Below are 20,416 nucleotides of genomic sequence, written 5' to 3'. Positions count from 1 at the left end.
ATTTAGCATATACCATCTCCCTCCTTAGAGTCTCTAGAACCTCTAGTCGATGTCACACCCTCCCCGACCGATGGCACAAAATGTTGAATGGTGACCACAAAAATATTTCCCAAATCACAGAGCACCAATCATAATTACCTATGTAAATGAAAAAAAATACAAGTCTTCATGATCATAATCCTTCCTTGACATGATCTCTACTCCATCCTAGGAACACGTGCAATTTTGAAAACATCAACTTTATGTTGGTGAGTGCACATGTTTTAATAGTTTTCGGATTTTATTTGGTTGTATTAATTCAAAATTCATTTTTCTTTTAGAGAATGTTTTCCTAATGTATTTTACCAACCCTAACTTACTATCTTTTACGATATCTAACGATCCTATCTTATTATCTTTTTAGGATATATTTATTAGTCTTAATTTAAATATCTTTATAGAATTACAGAATATCTAATGATCCTTTCTTATTATCTCTAGGGATATCCAATATACCCTGTTGATTGACAAGATCCCCCGAAAACTGCACCTCACGCAACCAAAACTCACACTTGGAGAATTTACCATATACCATCTCCCTCCTTAGAGTCTCTAGAACCTCTAGTCAATGTCACACCCTCCCCGACCGATGGCATAAAATGTTGAATGGTGACCACAAAAATATTTCCCAAATCACAGAGCACCAATCATAATTACCTATGTAAACGAAAAAAAATACAAGTCTTCATGATCATAATCCTTCCTTGACATGATCTCTACTCCATCCTAGGAACACATGCAATTTTGAAAACATCAATTTTATGTTGGTGAGTGCACATGTTTTAATAGTTTTCGGATTTTATTTGGTTGTATTAATTCAAAATTCATTTTTCTTTTAGAGAAACTTTTCCTAATGTATTTTACCAACCCTAACTTACTATCTTTTACGATATATAACGATCCTATCTTATTATCTTTTTAGGATATATTTATTAGTCTTAATTTACTATCTTTATAGAATTACAGAATATCTAATGATCCTTTCTTATTATCTCTAGGGATATCCAATATACCCTGTTGATTGACAAGATCCCCCGAAAACTGCACCTCACGCAACCAAAACTCACACTTGGAGAATTTAGCATATACCATCTCCCTCATTAGAGTCTCTAGAACCTCTAGTCGATGTCACACCCTCCCCGACCGATGGCATAAAATGTTGAATGGTGACCACAAAAATATTTCCCAAATCACAGAGCACCAATCATAATTACCTATGTAAATGAAAAAAAATACAAGTCTTCATGATCATAATCCTTCCTTGACATGATCTCTACTCCATCCTAGGAACACATGCAATTTTGAAAACATCAACTTTATGTTGGTGAGTGCACATGTTTTAATAGTTTTCGGATTTTATTTGGTTGTATTAATTCAAAATTCATTTTTCTTTTAGAGAAACTTTTCCTAATGTATTTTACCAACCCTAACTTACTATCTTTTACGATATCTAACGATCCTATCTTATTATCTTTTTAGGATATATTTATTAGTCTTAATTTAAATATCTTTATAGAATTACAGAATATCTAATGATCCTTTCTTATTATCTCTAGGGATATCCAATATACCCTGTTGATTGACAAGATCCCCCGAAAACTGCACCTCACGCAATGAAAACTCACACTTGGAGAATTTAGCATATACCATCTCCCTCATTAGAGTCTCTAGAACCTCTAGTCAATGTCACACCCTCCCCGACCGATGGCATAAAATGTTGAATGGTGACCACAAAAATATTTCCCAAATCACAGAGCACCAATCATAATTACCTATGTAAATGAAAAAAAAATACAAGTCTTCATGATCATAATCCTTCCTTGACATGATCTCTACTCCATCCTAGGAACACATGCAATTTTGAAAACATCAACTTTATGTTGGTGAGTGCACATGTTTTAATAGTTTTCGGATTTTATTTGGTTGTATTAATTCAAAATTCATTTTTCTTTTAGAGAAACTTTTCCTAATGTATTTTACCAACCCTAACTTACTATCTTTTACGATATCTAACGATCCTATCTTATTATCTTTTTAGGATATATTTATTAGTCTTAATTTACTATCTTTATAGAATTACAGAATATCTAATGATCCTTTCTTATTATCTCTAGGGATATCCAATATACCCTGTTGATTGACAAGATCCCCCGAAAACTGCACCTCACGCAACCAAAACTCACACTTGGAGAATTTAGCATATACCATCTCCCTCCTTAGAGTCTCTAGAACCTCTAGTCGATGTCACACCCTCCCCGACCGATGGCATAAAATGTTGAATGGTGACCACAAAAATATTTCCCAAATCACAGAGCACCAATCATAATTACCTATGTAAACGAAAAAAAAATACAAGTCTTCATGATCATAATCCTTCCTTGACATGATCTCTACTCCATCCTAGGAACACGTGCAATTTTGAAAACATCAACTTTATGTTGGTGAGTGCACATGTTTTAATAGTTTTCGGATTTTATTTGGTTGTATTAATTCAAAAGTCATTTTTCTTTTAGAGAAAGTTTTCCTAATGTATTTTACCAACCCTAACTTACTATCTTTTACGATATCTAACGATCCTATCTTATTATCTTTTTAGGATATATTTATTAGTCTTAATTTAAATATCTTTATAGAATTACAGAATATCTAATGATCCTTTCTTATTATCTCTAGGGATATCCAATATACCCTGTTGATTGACAAGATCCCCCGAAAACTGCACCTAACGCAACCAAAACTCACACTTGGAGAATTTACCATATACCATCACCCTCCTTAGAGTCTCTAGAACCTCTAGTCAATGTCACACCCTCCCCGACCGATGGCATAAAATGTTGAATGGTGACCACAAAAATATTTCCCAAATCACAGAGCACCAATCATAATTACCTATGTAAACGAAAAAAAATACAAGCCTTCATGATCATAATCCTTCCTTGACATGATCTCTACTCCATCCTAGGAACACATGCAATTTTGAAAACATCAATTTTATGTTGGTGAGTGCACATGTTTTAATAGTTTTCGGATTTTATTTGGTTGTATTAATTCAAAATTCATTTTTCTTTTAGAGAAACTTTTCCTAATGTATTTTACCAACCCTAACTTACTATCTTTTACGATATATAACGATCCTATCTTATTATCTTTTTAGGATATATTTATTAGTCTTAATTTACTATCTTTATAGAATTACAGAATATCTAATGATCCTTTCTTATTATCTCTAGGGATATCCAATATACCCTGTTGATTGACAAGATCCCCCGAAAACTGCACCTCACGCAACCAAAACTCACACTTGGAGAATTTAGCATATACCATCTCCCTCATTAGAGTCTCTAGAACCTCTAGTCGATGTCACACCCTCCCCGACCGATGGCATAAAATGTTGAATGGTGACCACAAAAATATTTCCCAAATCACAGAGCACCAATCATAATTACCTATGTAAATGAAAAAAAATACAAGTCTTCATGATCATAATCCTTCCTTGACATGATCTCTACTCCATCCTAGGAACACATGCAATTTTGAAAACATCAACTTTAAGTTGGTGGGTGCAGATGTTTTAATAGTTTTTGGATTTTATTTGGTTGTATTAATTCAAAATTCATTTTTCTTTTAGAGAAACTTTTCCTAATGTATTTTACCAACCCTAACTTACTATCTTTTACGATATCTAACGATCCTATCTTATTATCTTTTTAGGATATATCTATTAGTCTTAATTTAAATATCTTTATAGAATTACAGAATATCTAATGATCCTTTCTTATTATCTCTAGGGATATCCAATATACCCTGTTGATTGACAAGATCCCCCGAAAACTGCACCTCACGCAACGAAAACTCACACTTGGAGAATTTAGCATATACCATCTCCCTCATTAGAGTCTCTAGAACCTCTAGTCGATGTCACACCCTCCCCGACCGATGGCATAAAATGTTGAATGGTGACCACAAAAATATTTCCCAAATCACAGAGCACCAATCATAATTACCTATGTAAACGAAAAAAAATACAAGTCTTCATGATCATAATCCTTCCTTGACATGATCTCTACTCCATCCTAGGAACACGTGCAATTTTGAAAACATCAACTTTATGTTGGTGAGTGCACATGTTTTAATAGTTTTCGGATTTTATTTGGTTGTATTAATTCAAAAGTCATTTTTCTTTTAGAGAAAGTTTTCCTAATGTATTTTACCAACCCTAACTTACTATCTTTTACGATATCTAACGATCCTATCATATTATCTTTTTAGGATATATTTATTAGTCTTAATTTAAATATCTTTATAGAATTACAGAATATCTAATGATCCTTTCTTATTATCTCTAGGGATATCCAATATACCCTGTTGATTGACAAGATCCCCTGAAAACTGCACCTCACGCAACCAAAACTCACACTTGGAGAATTTACCATATACCATCACCCTCCTTAGAGTCTCTAGAACCTCTAGTCAATGTCACACCCTCCCCGACCGATGGCATAAAATGTTGAATGGTGACCACAAAAATATTTCCCAAATCACAGAGCACCAATCATAATTACCTATGTAAACGAAAAAAAATACAAGTCTTCATGATCATAATCCTTCCTTGACATGATCTCTACTCCATCCTAGGAACACATGCAATTTTGAAAACATCAATTTTATGTTGGTGAGTGCACATGTTTTAATAGTTTTCGGATTTTATTTGGTTGTATTAATTCAAAATTCATTTTTCTTTTAGAGAAACTTTTCCTAATGTATTTTACCAACCCTAACTTACTATCTTTTACGATATATAACGATCCTATCTTATTATCTTTTTAGGATATATTTATTAGTCTTAATTTACTATCTTTATAGAATTACAGAATATCTAATGATCCTTTCTTATTATCTCTAGGGATATCCAATATACCCTGTTGATTGACAAGATCCCCCGAAAACTGCACCTCACGCACCCAAAACTCACACTTGGAGAATTTAGCATATACCATCTCCCTCATTATAGTCTCTAGAACCTCTAGTCGATGTCACACCCTCCCCGACCGATGGCATAAAATGTTGAATGGTGACCACAAAAATATTTCCCAAATCACAGAGCACCAATCATAATTACCTATGTAAATGAAAAAAAATACAAGTCTTCATGATCATAATCCTTCCTTGACATGATCTCTACTCCATCCTAGGAACACATGCAATTTTGAAAACATCAACTTTATGTTGGTGAGTGCACATGTTTTAATAGTTTTTGGATTTTATTTGGTTGTATTAATTCAAAATTCATTTTTCTTTTAGAGAAACTTTTCCTAATGTATTTTACCAACCCTAACTTACTATCTTTTACGATATCTAACGATCCTATCTTATTATCTTTTTAGGATATATTTATTAGTCTTAATTTAAATATCTTTATAGAATTACAGAATATCTAATGATCATTTCTTATTATCTCTAGGGATATCGAATATACCCTGTTGATTGACAAGATCCCCCGAAAACTGCACCTCACGCAACGAAAACTCACACTTGGAGAATTTAGCATATACCATCTCCCTCATTAGAGTCTCTAGAACCTCTAGTCGATGTCACACCCTCCCCGACCGATGGCATAAAATGTTGAATGGTGACCACAAAAATATTTCCCAAATCACAGAGCACCAATCATAATTACCTATGTAAACGAAAAAAAATACAAGTCTTCATGATCATAATCCTTCCTTGACATGATCTCTACTCCATCCTAGGAACACGTGCAATTTTGAAAACATCAACTTTATGTTGGTGGGTGCACATGTTTTAATAGTTTTCGGATTTTATTTGGTTGTATTAATTCAAAATTCATTTTTCTTTTAGAGAAACTTTTCCTATTGTATTTTACCAACCCTAACTTACTATCTTTTACGATATCTAACGATCCTATCTTATTATCTTTTTAGGATATATTTATTAGTCTTAATTTACTATCTTTATAGAATTACAGAATATCTAATGATCCTTTCTTATTATCTCTAGGGATATCCAATATACCCTGTTGATTGACAAGATCCCCCGAAAACTGCACCTCACGCAACCAAAACTCACACTTGGAGAATTTAGCCTATACCATCTCCCTCCTTAGAGTCTCTAGAACCTCTAGTCGATGTCACACCCTCCCCGACCGATGGCATAAAATGTTGAATGGTGACCACAAAAATATTTCCCAAATCACAGAGCACCAATCATAATTACCTTTGTAAACGAACAAAAATACAAGTCTTCATGATCATAATCCTTCCTTGACATGATCTCTACTCCATCCTAGGAACACATGCAATTTTGAAAACATCAACTTTATGTTGGTGAGTGCACATGTTTTAATAGTTTTCGGATTTTATTTGGTTGTATTAATTCAAAATTCATTTTTCTTTTAGAGAAACTTTTCCTAATGTATTTTACCAACCCTAACTTACTATCTTTTACGATATCTAACGATCCTATCTTATTATCTTTTTAGGATATATTTATTAGTCTTAATTTAAATATCTTTATAGAATTACAGAATATCTAATGATCCTTTCTTATTATCTCTAGGGATATCCAATATACCCTGTTGATTGACAAGATCCCCCGAAAACTGCACCTCACGCACCCAAAACTCACACTTGGAGAATTTAGCATATACCATCTCCCTCATTATAGTCTCTAGAACCTCTAGTCAATGTCACACCCTCCCCGACCGATGGCATAAAATGTTGAATGGTGACCACAAAAATATTTCCCAAATCACAGAGCACCAATCATAATTACCTATGTAAACGAAAAAAAATACAAGTCTTCATGATCATAATCCTTCCTTGACATGATCTCTACTCCATCCTAGGAACACATGCAATTTTGAAAACATCAATTTTATGTTGGTGAGTGCACATGTTTTAATAGTTTTCGGATTTTATTTGGTTGTATTAATTCAAAATTCATTTTTCTTTTAGAGAAACTTTTCCTAATGTATTTTACCAACCCTAACTTACTATCTTTTACGATATATAACGATCCTATCTTATTATCTTTTTAGGATATATTTATTAGTCTTAATTTACTATCTTTATAGAAGTACAGAATATCTAATGATCCTTTCTTATTATCTCTAGGGATATCCAATATACCCTGTTGATTGACAAGATCCCCCGAAAACTGCACCTCACGCACCCAAAACTCACACTTGGAGAATTTAGCATATACCATCTCCCTCATTATAGTCTCTAGAACCTCTAGTCGATGTCACACCCTCCCCGACCGATGGCATAAAATGTTGAATGGTGACCACAAAAATATTTCCCAAATCACAGAGCACCAATCATAATTACCTATGTAAACGAAAAAAAATACAAGTCTTCATGATCATAATCCTTCCTTGACATGATCTCTACTCCATCCTAGGAACACATGCAATTTTGAAAACATCAACTTTATGTTGGTGAGTGCACATGTTTTAATAGTTTTCGGATTTTATTTGGTTGTATTAATTCAAAATTCATTTTTCTTTTAGAGAAACTTTTCCTAATGTATTTTACCAACCCTAACTTACTATCTTTTACGATATCTAACGATCCTATCTTATTATCTTTTTAGGATATATTTATTAGTCTTAATTTAAATATCTTTATAGAATTACAGAATATCTAATGATCATTTCTTATTATCTCTAGGGATATCCAATATACCCTGTTGATTGACAAGATCCCCCGAAAACTGCACCTCACGCAACGAAAACTCACACTTGGAGAATTTAGCCTATACCATCTCCCTCATTAGAGTCTCTAGAACCTCTAGTCGATGTCACACCCTCCCCGACCGATGGCATAAAATGTTGAATGGTGACCACAAAAATATTTCCCAAATCACAGAGCACCAATCATAATTACCTATGTAAACGAACAAAAATACAAGTCTTCATGATCATAATCCTTCCTTGACATGATCTCTACTCCATCCTAGGAACACATGCAATTTTGAAAACATCAACTTTATGTTGGAGGGTGCACATGTTTTAATAGTTTTCGGATTTTATTTGGTTGTATTAATTCAAAATTCATTTTTCTTTTAGAGAAACTTTTCCTAATGTATTTTACCAACCCTAACTTACTATCTTTTACGATATCTAACGATCCTATCTTATTATCTTTTTAGCATATATTTATTAGTCTTAATTTACTATCTTTATAGAATTACAGAATATCTAATGATCCTTTCTTATTATCTCTAGGGATATCCAATATACCCTGTTGATTGACAAGATCCCCCGAAAACTACACCTCACGCAACCAAAACTCACACTTGGAGAATTTAGCATATACCATCTCCCTCCTTAGAGTCTCTAGAACCTCTAGTCGATGTCACACCCTCCCCGATCGATGACATAAAATGTTGAATGGTGACCACAAAAATATTTCCCAAATCACAGAGCACCAATTATAATTACCTATGTGAACGAAAAAAATACAAGTCTTCATGATCATAATCCTTCCTTGACATGATCTCTACTCCATCCTAGGAACACATGCAATTTTGAAAACATCAACTTTATGTTGGTGGGTGCACATGTTTTAATAGTTTTCGGATTTTATTTGGTTGTATTAATTCAAAATTCATTTTTCTTTTAGAGAAACTTTTCCTAATGTATTTTACCAACCCTAACTTAGTATCTTTTACGATATCTAACGATCCTATCTTATTATCTTTTTAGGATATATTTATTAGTCTTAAATTAAATATCTTTATAGAATTACAGAATATCTAATGATCCTTTCTTATTATCTCTAGGGATATCCAATATACCCTGTTGATTGACAAGATCCCCTGAAAACTGCACAACACGCAACCAAAACTCACACTTGGAGAATTTAGCATATACCATCTCCCTCCTTAGAATCTCTAGAATCTCAAGTCGATGTCACACCCTCCCCGACCGATGGCATAAAATGTTGAATGGTGACCACAAAAATATTTCCCAAATCACAGAGCACCAATCATAATTACCTATGTAAACGAAAAAAAATACAAGTCTTCATGATCATAATCCTTCCTTGACATGATCTCTACTCCATCCTAGGAACACATGCAATTTTGAAAACATCAATTTTATGTTGGTGAGTGCACATGTTTTAATAGTTTTCGGATTTTATTTGGTTGTATTAATTCAAAATTCATTTTTCTTTTAGAGAAACTTTTCCTAATGTATTTTACCAACCCTAACTTACTATCTTTTACGATATATAACGATCCTATCTTATTATCTTTTTAGGATATATTTATTAGTCTTAATTTACTATCTTTATAGAATTACAGAATATCTAATGATCCTTTCTTATTATCTCTAGGGATATCCAATATACCTTGTTGATTGACAAGATCCCCCGAAAACTGCACCTCACGCACCCAAAACTCACACTTGGAGAATTTAGCATATACCATCTCCCTCATTATAGTCTCTAGAACCTCTAGTCGATGTCACACCCTCCCCGACCGATGGCATAAAATGTTGAATGGTGACCACAAAAATATTTCCCAAATCACAGAGCACCAATCATAATTACCTATGTAAATGAAAAAAAATACAAGTCTTCATGATCATAATCCTTCCTTGACATGATCTCTACTCCATCCTAGGAACACATGCAATTTTGAAAACATCAACTTTATGTTGGTGAGTGCACATGTTTTAATAGTTTTCGGATTTTATTTGGTTGTATTAATTCAAAATTCATTTTTCTTTTAGAGAAACTTTTCCTAATGTATTTTACCAACCCTAACTTACTATCTTTTACGATATCTAACGATCCTATCTTATTATCTTTTTAGGATATATTTATTAGTCTTAATTTAAATATCTTTATAGAATTACAGAATATCTAATGATCATTTCTTATTATCTCTAGGGATATCCAATATACCCTGTTGATTGACAAGATCCCCCGAAAACTGCACCTCACGCAACGAAAACTCACACTTGGAGAATTTAGCATATACCATCTCCCTCATTAGAGTCTCTAGAACCTCTAGTCAATGTCACACCCTCCCCGACCGATGGCATAAAATGTTGAATGGTGACCACAAAAATATTTCCCAAATCACAGAGCACCAATCATAATTACCTATGTAAATGAAAAAAAATACAAGTCTTCATGATCATAATCCTTCCTTGACATGATCTCTACTCCGTCCTAGGAACACATGCAATTTTGAAAACATCAACTTTATGTTGGTGGGTGCAGATGTTTTAATAGTTTTCGGATTTTATTTGGTTGTATTAATTCAAAATTCATTTTTCTTTTAGAGAAACTTTTCCTATTGTATTTTACCAACCCTAACTTACTATCTTTTACGATATCTAACGATCCTATCTTATTATCTTTTTAGGATATATTTATTAGTCTTAATTTACTATCTTTATAGAATTACAGAATATCTAATGATCCTTTCTTATTATCTCTAGGGATATCCAATATACCCTGTTGATTGACAAGATCCCCCGAAAACTGCACCTCACGCAACCAAAACTCACACTTGGAGAATTTAGCCTATACCATCTCCCTCCTTAGAGTCTCTAGAACCTCTAGTCGATGTCACACCCTCCCCGACCGATGGCATAAAATGTTGAATGGTGACCACAAAAATATTTCCCAAATCACAGAGCACCAATCATAATTACCTTTGTAAACGAACAAAAATACAAGTCTTCATGATCATAATCCTTCCTTGACATGATCTCTACTCCATCCTAGGAACACATGCAATTTTGAAAACATCAACTTTATGTTGGTGAGTGCACATGTTTTAATAGTTTTCGGATTTTATTTGGTTGTATTAATTCAAAATTCATTTTTCTTTTAGAGAAACTTTTCCTAATGTATTTTACCAACCCTAACTTACTATCTTTTACGATATCTAACGATCCTATCTTATTATCTTTTTAGGATATATTTATTAGTCTTAATTTAAATATCTTTATAGAATTATAGAATATCTAATGATCCTTTCTTATTATCTCTAGGGATATCCAATATACCCTGTTGATTGACAAGATCCCCTGAAAACTGCACCTCACGCAACCAAAACTCACACTTGGAGAATTTACCATATACCATCACCCTCCTTAGAATCTCTAGAACCTCTAGTCGATGTCACACCCTCCCCGACCGATGGCATAAAATGTTGAATGGTGACCACAAAAATATTTCCCAAATCACAGAGCACCAATCATAATTACCTATGTAAACGAAAAAAAATACAAGTCTTCATGATCATAATCCTTCCTTGACATGATCTCTACTCCATCCTAGGAACACATGCAATTTTGAAAACATCAACTTTATGTTGGTGAGTGCACATGTTTTAATAGTTTTCGGATTTTATTTGGTTGTATTAATTCAAAATTCATTTTTCTTTTAGAGAAACTTTTCCTAATGTATTTTACCAACCCTAACTTACTATCTTTTACGATATCTAACGATCCTATCTTATTGTCTTTTTAGGATATATTTATTAGTCTTAATTTACTATCTTTATAGAATTACAGAATATCTAATGATCCTTTCTTATTATCTCTAGGGATATCCAATATACCCTGTTGATTGACAAGATCCCCCGAAAACTGCACCTCACGCAACCAAAACTCACACTTGGAGAATTTAGCATATTCCATCTCCCTCATTAGAGTCTCTAGAACCTCTAGTCGATGTCACACCCTGCCCGACCGATGGCATAAAATGTTGAATGGTGACCACAAAAATATTTCCCAAATCACAAAGCACCAATCATAATTACCTATGTAAATGAAAAAAAATACAAGTCTTCATGATCATAATCCTTCCTTGACATGATCTCTACTCCATCCTAGGAACACATGCAATTTTGAAAACATCAACTTTATGTTGGTGAGTGCACATGTTTTAATAGTTTTCGGATTTTATTTGGTTGTATTAATTCAAAGTTCATTTTTTTTTAGAGAAACTTTTCCTAATGTATTTTACCAACCCTAACTTACTATCTTTTACGATATCTAACGATCCTATCTGATTATCTTTTTAGGATATATTTATTAGTCTTAATTTACTATCTTTATAGAATTACAGAATATCTAATAATCCTTTCTTATTATCTCTAGGGATATCCAATATACCCTGTTGATTGACAAGATCCCCCGAAAACTGCACCTCACGCAACCAAAACTCACACTTGGAGAATTTAGCATATACCATCTCCCTCCTTAGAGTCTCTAGAACCTCTAGTCGATGTCACACCCTCCCCGACCGATGGCACAAAATGTTCAATGGTGACCACAAAAATATTTCCCAAATCACAGAGCACCAATCATAATTACCTATGTAAATGAAAAAAAATACAAGTCTTCATGATCATAATCCTTCCTTGACATGATCTCTACTCCATCCTAGGAACACATGCAATTTTGAAAACATCAACTTTATGTTGGTGAGTGCACATGTTTTAATAGTTTTCGGATTTTATTTGGTTGTATTAATTCAAAATTCATTTTTCTTTTAGAGAAACTTTTCCTAATGTATTTTACCAACCCTAACTTACTATCTTTTACGATATCTAACGATCCTATCTTATTATCTTTTTAGGATATATTTATTAGTCTTAATTTACTATCTTTATAGAATTACAGAATATCTAATGATCCTTTCTTATTATCTCTAGGGATATCCAATATACCCTGTTGATTGACAAGATCCCCCGAAAACTGCACCTCACGCAACCAAAACTCACACTTGGAGAATTTAGCCTATACCATCTCCCTCCTTAGAGTCTCTAGAACCTCTAGTCGATGTCACACCCTCCCCGACCGATGGCATAAAATGTTGAATGGTGACCACAAAAATATTTCCCAAATCACAGAGCACCAATCATAATTACCTTTGTAAACGAACAAAAATACAAGTCTTCATGATCATAATCCTTCCTTGACATGATCTCTACTCCATCCTAGGAACACATGCAATTTTGAAAACATCAACTTTATGTTGGTGAGTGCACATGTTTTAATAGTTTTCGGATTTTATTTGGTTGTATTAATTCAAAATTCATTTTTCTTTTAGAGAAACTTTTCCTAATGTATTTTACCAACCCTAACTTACTATCTTTTACGATATCTAACGATCCTATCTTATTATCTTTTTAGGATATATTTATTAGTCTTAATTTACTATCTTTATAGAATTACAGAATATCTAATGATCCTTTCTTATTATCTCTAGGGATGTCCAATATACCCTGTTGATTCACAAGATCCCCCGAAAACTGCACCTCACGCAACCAAAACTCACACTTGGAGAATTTAGCATATACCATCTCCCTCATTATAGTCTCTAGAACCTCTAGTCGATGTCACACCCTCCCCGACCGATGGCATAAAATGTTGAATGGTGACCACAAAAATATTTCCCAAATCACAGAGCACCAATCATAATTACCTATGTAAATGAAAAAAAATACAAGTCTTCATGATCATAATCCTTCCTTGACATGATCTCTACTCCATCCTAGGAACACATGCAATTTTGAAAACATCAACTTTATGTTGGTGAGTGCACATGTTTTAATAGTTTTCGGATTTTATTTGGTTGTATTAATTCAAAATTCATTTTTCTTTTAGAGAAACTTTTCCTAATGTATTTTACCAACCCTAACTTACTATCTTTTACGATATCTAACGATCCTATCTTATTATCTTTTTAGGATATATTTATTAGTCTTAATTTACTATCTTTATAGAATTATAGAATATCTAATGATCCTTTCTTATTATCTCTAGGGATATCCAATATACCCTGTTGATTGACAAGATCCCCCGAAAACTGCACCTCACGCAACCAAAACTCACATTTGGAGAATTTAGCATATACCATCTCCCTCATTAGAGTCTCTAGAACCTCTAGTCGATGTCACACCCTCCCCGACCGGAGGCATAAAATGTTGAATGGTGACCACAAAAATATTTCCCAAATCACAGAGCACCAATCATAATTACCTATGTAAATGAAAAAAAATACAAGTCTTCATGATCATAATCCTTCCTTGACATGATCTCTACTCCATCCTAGGAACACATGCAATTTTGAAAACATCAACTTTATGTTGGTGAGTGCACATGTTTTAATAGTTTTCGGATTTTATTTGGTTGTATTAATTCAAAATTCATTTTTCTTTTAGAGAAACTTTTCCTAATGTATTTTACCAACCCTAACTTACTATATTTTATGATATCTAACGATCCTATCTTATTATCTTTTTAGGATATATTTATTAGTCTTAATTTACAATCTTTATAGAATTACAGAATATCTAATGATCCTTTCTTATTATCTCTAGGGATATCCAATATACCCTGTTGATTGACAAGATCCCCCGAAAACTGCACCTCACGCAACCAAAACTCACACTTGGAGAATTTAGCATATACCATCTCCCTCATTAGAGTCTCTAGAACCTCTAGTCGATGTCACACCCTGCCCGACCGATGGCATAAAATGTTGAATGGTGACCACAAAAATATTTCCCAAATCACAGAGCACCAATCATAATTACCTATGTAAATGAAAAAAAATACAAGTCTTCATGATCATAATCCTTCCTTGACATGATCTCTACTCCATCCTAGGAACACATGCAATTTTGAAAACATCAACTTTATGTTGGTGAGTGCACATGTTTTAATAGTTTTCGGATTTTATTTGGTTGTATTAATTCAAAGTTCATTTTTCTTTTAGAGAAACTTTTCCTAATGTATTTTACCAACCCTAACTTACTATCTTTTACGATATCTAACGATCCTATCTGATTATCTTTTTAGGATATATTTATTAGTCTTAATTTACTATCTTTATAGAATTACAGAATATCTAATAATCCTTTCTTATTATCTCTAGGGATATCCAATATACCCTGTTGATTGACAAGATCCCCCGAAAACTGCACCTCACGCAACCAAAACTCACACTTGGAGAATTTAGCATATACCATCTCCCTCCTTAGAGTCTCTAGAACCTCTAGTCGATGTCACACCCTCCCCGACCGATGGCACAAAATGTTCAATGGTGACCACAAAAATATTTCCCAAATCACAGAGCACCAATCATAATTACCTATGTAAATGAAAAAAAAAACAAGTCTTCATGATCATAATCCTTCCTTGACATGATCTCTACTCCATCCTAGGAACACATGCAATTTTGAAAACATCAACTTTATGTTGGTGAGTGCACATGTTTTAATAGTTTTCGGATTTTATTTGGTTGTATTAATTCAAAATTCATTTTTCTTTTAGAGAAACTTTTCCTAATGTATTTTACCAACCCTAACTTACTATCTTTTACGATATCTAACGATCCTATCTTATTATCTTTTTAGGATATATTTATTAGTCTTAATTTACTATCTTTATAGAATTACAGAATATCTAATGATCCTTTCTTGTTATCTCTAGGGATATCCAATATACCCTGTTGATTCACAAGATCCCCCGAAAACTGCACCTCACGCAACCAAAACTCACACTTGGAGAATTTAGCATATACCATCTCCCTCATTAGAGTCTCTAGAACCTCTAGTCGATGTCACACCCTCCCCGACCGATGGCATAAAATGTTGAATGGTGACCACAAAAATATTTCCCAAATCACAGAGCACCAATCATAATTACCTATGTAAATGAAAAAAAAATACAAGTCTTCATGATCATAATCCTTCCTTGACATGATCTCTACTCCATCCTAGGAACACATGCAATTTTGAAAACATCAACTTTATGTTGGTGAGTGCACATGTTTTAATAGTTTTCGGATTTTATTTGGTTGTATTAATTCAAAATTCATTTTTCTTTTAGAGAAACTTTTCCTAATGTATTTTACCAACCCTAACTTACTATATTTTATGATATCTAACGATCCTATCTTATTATCTTTTTAGGATATATTTATTAGTCTTAATTTACTATCTTTATAGAATTACAGAATATCTAATGATCCTTTCTTATTATCTCTAGGGATATCCAATATACCCTGTTGATTGACAAGATCCCCCGAAAACTGCACCTCACGCAACCAAAACTCACATTTGGAGAATTTAGCATATACCATCTCCCTCATTAGAGTCTCTAGAACCTCTAGTCGATGTCACACCCTCCCCGACCGGAGGCATAAAATGTTGAATGGTGACCACAAAAATATTTCCCAAATCACAGAGCACCAATCATAATTACCTATGTAAATGAAAAAAAATACAAGTCTTCATGATCATAATCCTTCCTTGACATGATCTCTACTCCATCCTAGGAACACATGCAATTTTGAAAACATCAACTTTATGTTGGTGAGTGCACATGTTTTAATAGTTTTCGGATTTTATTTGGTTGTATTAATTCAAAATTTATTTTTCTTTTAGAGAAACTTTTCCTAATGTATTTTACCAACCCTAACTTACTATCTTTTACGATATCTAACGATCCTATCTTATTATCTTTTTAGGATATATTTATTAGTCTTAAATTACTATCTTTATAGAATTACAGAATATCTAATGATCCTTTCTTATTATCTCTAGGGATATCCAATATACCCTATTGATTGACAAGATCCCCCGAAAACTGCACATTACGCAACCAAAACTCACACTTGGAGAATTTAGCATATACCATCTCCCTCCTTAGAATCTCTAGAACCTCTAGTCGATGTCACACCCTCCCCGACCGATGGCATAAAATGTTGAATGGTGACCACAAAAATATTTCCCAAATCACAGAGCACCAATCATAATTACCTATGTAAACGAAAAAAAATACAAGTCTTCATGATCATAATCCTTCCTTGACATGATCTCTACTCCATCCTAGGAACACATGCAATTTTGAAAACATCAACTTTATGTTGGTGAGTGCACATGTTTTAATAGTTTTCGGATTTTATTTGGTTGTATTAAGTCAAAATTCATTTTTCTTTTAGAGAAACTTTTCCTAATGTATTTTACCAACCCTAACTTACTATCTTTTACGATATCTAACGATCCTATTTTATTATCTTTTTAGGATATATTTATTAGTCTTAATTTACTATCTTTATAGAATTACAGAATATCTAATGATCCTTTCTTATTATCTCTAGGGATATCCAATATACCCTGTTGATTGACAAGATCCCCCGAAAACTGCACCTCACGCAACCAAAACTCACACTTGGAGAATTTAGCATATACCATTTCCCTCATTAGAGTCTCTAGAACCTCTAGTCGATGTCACACCCTCCCCGACCGATGGCATAAAATGTTGAATGGTGACCACAAAAATATTTCCCAAATCACAGAGCACCAATCATAATTACCTATGTAAATGAAAAAAAATACAAGTCTTCATGATCATAATCCTTCCTTGACATGATCTCTACTCCATCCTAGGAACACATGCAATTTTGAAAACATCAACTTTATGTTGGTGAGTGCACATGTTTTAGTAGTTTTCGGATTTTATTTGGTTGTATTAATTTAAAGTTCATTTTTCTTTTAGAGAAACTTTTCCTAATGTATTTTACCAACCCTAACTTACTATCTTTTACGATATCTAACGATCCTATCTTATTATCTTTTTAGGATATATTTATTAGTCTTAAATTACTATCTTTATAGAATTACAGAATATCTAATGATCCTTTCTTATTATCTCTAGGGATATCCAATATACCCTATTGATTGACAAGATCCCCCGAAAACTGCACATTACGCAACCAAAACTCACACTTGGAGAATTTAGCATATACCATCTCCCTCCTTAGAATCTCTAGAACCTCTAGTCGATGTCACACCCTCCCCGACCGATGGCATAAAATGTTGAATGGTGACCACAAAAATATTTCCCAAATCACAGAGCACCAATCATAATTACCTATGTAAACGAAAAAAAATACAAGTCTTCATGATCATAATCCTTCCTTGACATGATCTCTACTCCATCCTAGGAACACATGCAATTTTGAAAACATCAACTTTATGTTGGTGAGTGCACATGTTTTAATAGTTTTCGGATTTTATTTGGTTGTATTAAGTCAAAATTCATTTTTCTTTTAGAGAAACTTTTCCTAATGTATTTTACCAACCCTAACTTACTATCTTTTACGATATCTAACGATCCTATTTTATTATCTTTTTAGGATATATTTATTAGTCTTAATTTACTATCTTTATAGAATTACAGAATATCTAATGATCCTTTCTTATTATCTCTAGGGATATCCAATATACCCTGTTGATTGACAAGATCCCCCGAAAACTGCACCTCACGCAACCAAAACTCACACTTGGAGAATTTAGCATATACCATTTCCCTCATTAGAGTCTCTAGAACCTCTAGTCGATGTCACACCCTCCCCGACCGATGGCATAAAATGTTGAATGGTGACCACAAAAATATTTCCCAAATCACAGAGCACCAATCATAATTACCTATGTAAATGAAAAAAAATACAAGTCTTCATGATCATAATCCTTCCTTGACATGATCTCTACTCCATCCTAGGAACACATGCAATTTTGAAAACATCAACTTTATGTTGGTGAGTGCACATGTTTTAGTAGTTTTCGGATTTTATTTGGTTGTATTAATTTAAAGTTCATTTTTCTTTTAGAGAAACTTTTCCTAATGTATTTTACCAACCCTAACTTACTATCTTTTACGATATCTAACGATCCTATCTTATTATCTTTTTAGGATATATTTATTAGTCTTAATTTAGTATCTTTATAGAATTACAGAATATCTAATGATCCTTTCTTATTATCTCTAGGGATATCCAATATACCTTGTTGATTGACAAGATCCCCCGAAAACTGCACCTCACGCAACCAAAACTCACACTTGGAGAATTTAGCATATACCATCTCCCTCCTTAGAATCTCTAGAACCTCTAGTCGATGTCACACCCTCCCCGACCGATGGCATAAAATGTTGAATGGTGACCACAAAAATATTTCCCAAATCACAGAGCACCAATCATAATTACCTATGTAAACGAAAAAAAAAATACAAGTCTTCATGATCATAATCCTTCCTTGACATGATCTCTACTCCATCCTAGGAACACATGCAATTTTGAAAACATCAACTTTATGTTGGTGAGTGCATAGGTTTTAATAGTTTTCGGATTTTATTTGGTTGTATTAATTCAAAATTCATTTTTCTTTTAGAGAAACTTTTCCTAATGTATTTTACCAACCCTAACTTACTATCTTTTACGATATCTAACGATCCTATCTTATTATCTTTTTAGGATATATTTATTAGTCTTAATTTACTATCTTTATAGGATTACAGAATATCTAATGATCCTTTCTTATTATCTCTAGGGATATCCAATATACCCTGTTGATTGACAAGATCCCCCGAAAACTGCACCTCACGCAACCAAAACTCACACTTGGAGAATTTAGCATATACCATCTCCCTCCTTAGAGTCTCTAGAACCTTTAGTCGATGTCACACCCTCCCCGACCGATGGCACAAAATGTTGAATGGTGACCACAAAAATATTTCCCAAATCACAGAGCACCAATCATAATTACCTATGTAAATGAAAAAAATACAAGTCTTCATGATCATAATCCTTCCTTGACATGATCTCTACTCCATCCTAGGAACACATGCAATTTTGAAAACATCAACTTTATGTTGGTGAGTGCACATGTTTTAATAGTTTTCGGATTTTATTTGGTTGTATTAATTCAAAATTCATTTTTCTTTTAGAGAAACTTTTCCTAATGTATTTTACCAACCCTAACTTACTATCTTTTACGATATCTAACGATCCTATCTTATTATCTTTTTAGGATATATTTATTAGTCTTAATTTACTATCTTTATAGAATTACAGAATATCTAATGATCCTTTCTTATTATCTCTAGGGATATCCAATATACCCTGTTGATTGACAAGATCCCCCGAAAACTGCACCTCACGCAACCAAAACTCACACTTGGAGAATTTAGCATATACCATCTCCCTCATTAGAGTCTCTAGAACCTCTAGTCGATGTCACACCCTCCCCGACCGATGGCATAAAATGTTGAATGGTGACCACAAAAATATTTCCCAAATCACAGAGCACCAATCATAATTACCTATGTAAATGAAAAAAAATACAAGTCTTCATGATCATAATCCTTCCTTGACATGATCTCTACTCCATCCTAGGAACACATGCAATTTTGAAAACATCAACTTTATGTTGGTGAGTGCACATGTTTTAATAGTTTTCGGATTTTATTTGGTTGTATTAATTCAAAATTCATTTTTCTTTTAGAGAAACTTTTCCTAATGTATTTTACCAACCC

Source organism: Lactuca sativa, chromosome 8 (assembly GCF_002870075.4).
Source record: "Lactuca sativa cultivar Salinas chromosome 8, Lsat_Salinas_v11, whole genome shotgun sequence".
In the NCBI taxonomy this organism is placed as follows: Eukaryota; Viridiplantae; Streptophyta; class Magnoliopsida; order Asterales; family Asteraceae; genus Lactuca; species Lactuca sativa.
Note: the sequence above shows the minus strand (reverse complement) of the source record.